The sequence below is a fragment of the Belonocnema kinseyi genome, chromosome 10 (genome assembly GCF_010883055.1).
Source record: "Belonocnema kinseyi isolate 2016_QV_RU_SX_M_011 chromosome 10, B_treatae_v1, whole genome shotgun sequence".
NCBI lineage: Eukaryota > Metazoa > Arthropoda > Insecta > Hymenoptera > Cynipidae > Belonocnema > Belonocnema kinseyi.
In genome coordinates this window covers 82,488,585-82,496,279 of record NC_046666.1, presented here as the reverse complement: position 1 = coordinate 82,496,279, position 7,695 = coordinate 82,488,585, and positions in this window count along the sequence as shown.

The window sequence follows — 7,695 nt, the reverse complement described above, 5'->3', positions numbered from 1 at the left end:
TATCTAGTCGGGAGTGGTGCTGACTGAAAACAGATGATTTGGAGCGATTCGCGCGCCATCTGTTGGTCATTCTAAGGACTTATTGAACTACCCACGTATCTTTACGATATCGTAAATAAGTTGTATGATCTGACGATATCGCAAAGACACCGAAAAGGCATGGACATAGGATGTCGTAAAGACGTCATAACGATGTCGTAAAGACGTCGCCAAATTTTGTGCCCACTGGGTTGGTAAATTTCATTTACATACATCGCCTAGCGATGTATGTTGTCTAGAAGTATTATTCCGGCTGTGCAGAACACAGTGGTTCAAAAATGTGGTCAAAGGGTGGTCCGAAAATTCATTGGAATTTTTTTTTAGAATTTTCATGGATACCGTAGGAAAAAGATGTTTTTTAAATATTTTATTCAGAATCCTCAATTTTAGCGGAATCAAGTTGGAATTCAACATTTCTCTTCACATTTAGCCCAAAAATATAAATAAAATGTCACTTTTTAAATATCATTCCCATAAGTCTGTTTTATAGGCTACCTTCAATTATATTAATGCCTGATAATTGCGTTTTTTCGATCATTTTTACATTTCTTTCTTTTTTTCACTTAGTGAGGCAATAATTAATGAAAGTTAACAAAAAATTGTTGAAACAATTTTCTCTTAGAATAGCGGTCAGCAATATATAGCCGCACGGCAGCCCTAGCTATCACGGCGGGTCGAGTCAAAATCTCGTCACAGTACATGCTGCCACCAAGAAGGTCCAACCCGCCATGGACGCTTCCTTTATTAAGCTGTTCGAGTAACGGGGATTAAAATTCAAAACAAAAAATTCTCAATTTTAAAATTAGCTTTCTGAAACCTCGAAATTCAAAATCTGTGAATTCTCGCGATCAAAAGGAGTCGAAAAAACGTCTTAAAATACTCAAAATCAATGCATTATAATACTTTTAGTTTAAAATTTAGTTTTCAATATATTCCATCAAATCATTGATTTTTAACTTCCCAAGTACAAGTTTAGATGTATTTAATCTAAAAAAGCCACAGATTTCGAATTCCAGGCTTATAAATCTCTAATATACGAATTTAAAACAAAATTTACTTGTAACTTTTTATTAACATTTAGTATCCCGCCTAAGAATGAACGCCTGCCGAGGAAAGCCAACCCATCTCAGGAAAAATGTAGCGTTAACGAACAAAACACAGCAGGCGAAAAAGAATTCTTGGGTCAAACCTCCCCTTACCTGAAAAGTGAGCAAAAAGTTTGCCGTCAACTGTCTTAGATAAGTGCTAGAAAGTTCTGGTTTTTTCTAAAATCTTTAACTTTGGTTCGCCACCTTAGTTATTAAAAAAATCATAAGTAACCATTAGAGAAACCTATATTTTCAATAATCTCTTTTTTGCGAATATATTTCGCTGAGGTAATACATATATGGTCTAATTGCTAATTGTGAAAAGATATGTTAGAGTTACAACTCGATGAATAATTTCTTTAAATAAGGACATAAGACAAGAAAGTAAGAATATACATCATCTAATTGGTTTTCTTGATATTGAAACATTTAATTTAATCATAAACGTATTCAAACATTTCATGAAGTAACGACCTTTTACTGGTAACGCGTTACTGTAAAATACTGATATATTTTATACATGAGACAAAAATAAAGTTGACGTGTTTCGCTAAACATTTTTTTGTTAAATTAATGGGGGTAACTACCCCTAAATACTTTTTATTTGATTTCTATGATAATATATACTTTCCACACACAAAGACAATAGGAAAAAAGTATTATACCGAAGTAAGTAAAATAAATTCCATCCAAAATGAATAAAAAAATTACGTGGGGGTAAACCACCACCTAATTATGTATAGAATTGCAAAATATGTAATTTGAATCACCTTTTTTCGCAGGATAAAATTGATTATAGAATGTGCAATAATAGAATAGCTGATAACGAATATTGAATCTTTCATGCCGTTCCTGTTAGAATAATTTAAAAATTTACAGTTTTAACAAATTATATATTATCACCTGTAATTAATATTGTTACAGATATGACTCATTACTTGTTGTCAGTTATTCTATTATAGTACATTTTGTGGTCAATTTCATCTTACCACAAAACAAGGTGATTTTGAATCTAAATTTTAACATTATTCCAAAAGGAAGAACAGGAAGAATTCAACCTTTAGACGTATGTATTTGGGTTTAGAGTTTGGAAACATTATGTGCGTCACTTTTCCGATTCTCTTATTTTGATGTACATATCAGGTATAATATTAAGCTTTATTCTTTGGTGCACAATCAGTTAAACTCGCCATGATATATTAATCTTTGACATATGGATGGTACAAAACCTGATACATTGCAGATAAAGTAGGTAAATTTTAAAATCCGGTGGACTTTAGCTTCGGTGATTCTTGTAAAACACGTGTTGCGACATATTAGGTTGTATAAATATCGCTGTAATTCGATGTTCGTGGTGTAAGAAATCATTGTGTTTTAAACACTTTTGTGACGAATATCATTATTGTTAGTTCGAATTATACATCTTCGATATACTGTCTAGAATTCACCATATTGTAAATTTAACCTGAACGTAATATTTTTGTCTATAAACTATGTTTGTTTTTAAAATTATTTTTATGATTTTTTGTGTAAAAACAGTTTAGAGGTAGACCCTCTTTAATGCTCTTTATTTTCTTAAACATATATAAATACATTCATCCTCTTTTTTTGTGTGCAACACTTATTTTCTTCGGATTTTTTTTTCTTGATTTTAGACTTACTTTGAACTTTTATACATAAATGAGTGGTGGTTTACCCTGGTTTAATTTTTTTATTCATGTTGGATGGACTCAATTTTACTTCCTTCGTTATATCACTATCTTCCCAATTGTCTTTGTGCATGGAAAGTATATATTACCATAGACACAAAATAGAAAGTGTTTAGGGGTAACTACCCCCGTTAATAAAAAAAAAAATTGTCGAAACACTACTTTGTTTTCCTCTAAAGTGCAAAATATAAGTTTTTCAAGTTTTTATTCTATGAATTTAGAAATTTTCAGCACATTTAAAAATATGTAAGGGTAGTTTACCCCCGCGTAATTTTTTTATTCATGTTGGGTGAACTCTATTTTAATTCCTTCGTTATAATACTAACTTCCCAATTTTTTTGTGCATGGAAAGTAAGTAATTCTACACAAATCTATACAATCGACACTTGAGATTCCTATCTTTGAGGGGCTCTTTCACCCCCTTAAAGTGTTTTTCCGCGGATAAACAAAATACGTGTCGCTTACTTTTTTGAGTACTACAACATATATCAGCGAGAATTAAATCAGAGAGGGACACCTGGAGTACCTTCCTTGTTAGTTCCATCTTTACTATACTTCCTGCAATTTGGTACAGTGGAAAATGTCAGATTTATTGAAGAACCTCAAGTGTGCTGGGAGAATAAGTTCTAGAATAAAGCATGAACTAGGTCAAAGTAAACAAAGAGAAACTGAAGATGAAGCAAAAAAAATCCAGTGATAAGCTTCAAAGAACAATCATTGTTTGCGATTTTATGTGTAAAAAATATCCACCTTCTCAATAAAAAAAAAAATAATAAACTCGATGTTGAAAACAAAATCGATCATCTACAATCAACTTCTGATGGTCCGGTAGTCAATATATGACTCAAGCCTAAAGTAGATGAATCAAATGATGAAAGGATTGAAATTCCAACTCAGAGAACCATATCAACTCAAAAGTACTTCTGGATCTGTTCTATCAAAAAACAAAACAATCGTGATGAAAACGAATTTTTTTTTAAACTTACCACTGAAGTGGGGAAAAACTGAATTTTTTGTACAAATGAAAATTTATCCTACAATTCTCAACCTATTTTTAATTCTAAAGTCGTCAAAGTACTGTAACCTTTATGTATGCCTACCCCTGTAAAGTTGGGTATTATTTATTGTTTTTCAAATGTTTTTATTGGTTTTCAAACGTTTTCCACTTTTTCCAATAAACAAAAAATGATTCGACCTTTAACTTGAAAGTAATTGATCAGCAATACAAAAATAGTAACAATTCATTTGCAGGGTGTCTAGTGAAATTTCGTTTTCAAATTCCCGGATTTCTCGGATCGGAATGAGTTTTTCTCCCAGTTTGAGAAAATTTGAGCGCTCCTAGGGCGCACGACTTTTGGTCCTCGCGCTTTGCACCCGGTAGTATATTTATCTCCCGTTTCGCGTTCGATAATCAATTTGCCTCGGGCTGCGCGCTCGGTCTTTGTACTTCCCCCACATTTGTGTACAGACTTTTTAAAATTAAAATTCTCTTTTGTGAAAGCTCCTTCGGCTTCAACGAAAACATTCTCATCACGTATCTCCCCTCACAGCATGAGATATCGACGGGATATCCCATTTATCTCCCAGGATATCGTGGGCATATCCCAGGAGATCCTAGGGATATCGCAAATAATATCCTACAGAGTGGAAATCTCGATATCCCTGGAATGTCCCAAGGGTATCTCAGAATATCCTCAGGATATCCCATTAATGTCCCAAATTTATATGCCAAGGATGTTTCCAAGATATGCCAATTCTATAATTTAATATATTACTGGAAATTTGAATGTATATATTGACTGCCAATTATATTTATATTCAATCGTATCAATAAAATAAGAAATAATTTAAAAATGTGTCAGTGTGTGAAAACTGTCTCGCAGTAATAAGTGACACTTTAACAAAAATCAAGAAATCTCGAATATTCGTGCCAAATTATAGTCAATTGTCATTTATATTATACAAACGAACGCGGTACATATTAGTTTAATTGTTTTTTTTTATCATAAAAACAAATTTTGGAGTTGACAAGTGCGATCTCCAAACTGCGCAATTTAGATTTTACAGATACAATAACAGCCAACTTTAAAATTTTCAGGGAGTGAATTATCTTTTATTGTAAGTAGGCTGTTATTGGTTATGCAAATTATTCACATTAATAATTTCTTGCTAATTACACTCAGATAGGATTTCGAAAGAAACCGAATATTCGAGATTTGTACAAAGTGGTTTTTTTTTCAAGCGGATGTTTGTAAATCTTAAGGTTTTCAGGCATTCTTCATATTTTAATAAATATGCATTTCAGAAATATTGGATTCCATTGCCAAAATTGTGTATATGTATTTTTGCATATTTTTGGGAGATTTTTCAGGATATCCTATATCCTGCTGAGATATCCTAGGGATATGCCAAGGACATCATTTTGTTGTGAGGGTCGTGCTTCACACTCGATTTTGTTAGAATTGCGAACTTTTCTACATTATGTTCAACTCTGTTATATCAAATGTATATTACATTTATTTCTGTACCTCGGCCTAGGATTGCTTATTATGATATTGCAAAATAAAGTATAAATTTTATTTACCATGATTACTTTAATATTTGTTCCTTTTGTTGCATTAACTTTTATTCTCAGCTACCCTGAAAAATGTATCATTTCAATAAATTTATATTATTGCAATTCATAATATGCATTGGCATTGAACCAGATGTATTTTCATTGTCTTGTTTTCAGTATTTGAAATGTGCAAATACATTTTATAGCAACTTGTGTCGTTTTTTCATCAATTTAATTTGATTATTGTAAATGGTTTTTTTTTTATAATTTGAACCAAAAATAACCAAAATTCTAGCGCAAAGTGTTTCTAAGAAGATATAAAAATATACGAATAAAACAAAAACTACACGTCCTATCAAAAAGTGGCTGCTGATAAATTTATAGACCTTTTTGGAATGTACGATTTTTATCCATCCATATTTTTCCGCATGTTATATAGTTTGACTTCAAAATGGAATTGTTGATTTTTCATTATTTTTTTGTGCGATCAAAATTTAAATTTTCGAATTGTCAAGAAAATTCAAAAAGTTGTGATAAAGATATTGTAGGGTGTTTAAAAAGCAACATGTTTCATTTCTTGACTTTTATTTATATCGTGCGTTGTTTGACTTAAAACATTAATTTTAATTTGTTTTTCTGAATTTTGTAAATGCTTTAACTATGGTAATTAATTTTTTTTAATCAAAAAAGTTACAAAGATAAATTGTTCATCTTTTTGTGCAATGTGAATAGCCATGCATAGAATTTTCAAATCTTAAAAAAGTAGTCTTAAATATTTTGCAAATGTTGCAACTTTTTGAATCTTTATTCAAAACGTTTGGCTAACGAAGTTGACCTTCAGTCTAGGAAGCCAAATCTGTCAATTCTTTCAAAATTTATTGTGCTAACAGTCTAAAAATCTACAGACACACAGACAGGCGGAAACATTCGCGAAAACATTCGCGAAAACCTGTTTTATGGGTCCAGAAGGTCTCAAAACGTCGGCATTTGTCAAAAAAAGGGGAGGGGGCAAATTTGACACAAATCTAATACCTTCTCTGATGAGAATGTAATTACTAGATTATACTACAAAAGTTTACAAACTTAATATTCTTTTATCCGGATCGGTATTATTTTATCAAGAGGACCGGTTTAGGAAAAATTTTAAAGAATATACCATGAAATGAAAAGAAAACACATAATGTGCATCAGGAAAATAAGGCATCTGTTACTTCTAAACTAAAATTTGAAACACAGTATGACGAACGTGTTTGAAGGCATGTAAGATATAAAATACAATGAATTTATAAACGATTTTACAACCTAAAATTATTACGACTCATTTGTTCTATGTTCAGATATTGGTAGATATTTGTCAAAACGTAAATTATACTCTATGAAAATGTACCTTTAAAATAAGTAAAAGAAAATCGTTTTGTTTTAGACTTTTTTGCAATATTTATAAAGGAGTCTTCGAAAATAGTTCAATTTAATATCATTGGATCAATTTATTTTATTTTTAGTTTATAATTTTTGCAATAAAAGCCCTCATTGTCTAAGTATTACTTTGTTGTCGTTTTCGAGAAAATCGACTTTGAAATATCCGCTACAATCCATAAAGAGTTTGTCGAAACATACTTAAAATCGGCCGGTAGCATAGGCCATAGACAGTAACGCTTCTTGCTGCCTGGACTTTTTTTATGTATTAATATATTTATTAATCTGATGTCCTTCAATAATCCTAAAAAATTAGGCAAATAATAATTTTTTGAATAACCTTTTTCACGAAAAAAACTGATTGAAAAAAAACTTTATCATGTTTTTTTCAAAAAAATTCATTTTATATAAATGTTATTAATATTTATTAGATTTAAAATTAGAAGTATGATCAAGGTTTTTCTAAGTGAAGAATTGTAGTTTTAATCAGAACTTACAAACAGAATAGTAACTCATCAAAGAAATATTCACTTCCTGAAACAGAATATGTTTTTCAAATTTTCTTCAAGCAAATTACTACAAATAAAACACAATATTGAAAATGACATTTAATTATGTACAATTTATTCTCTCTACTTTTACACTGGTATATAATCGTAGAATCTTGTTCTTGTGAAACCTCATCGTTTATCTGATAAAATACGCGGATTAAACAACCTCGTTCATACTTCTATTTTTAAATATAATTGGAAAATATTATGAAAAGAAGTAATAAAATCTATAGAAAACTAATTTGTTTGCGAAAAACATGATAAAACTTAAAGAACTCAGTTTTTCTTTGAAAAAAGGCATTATAAAAATTGTTATTAGCATAAATTAAACTATT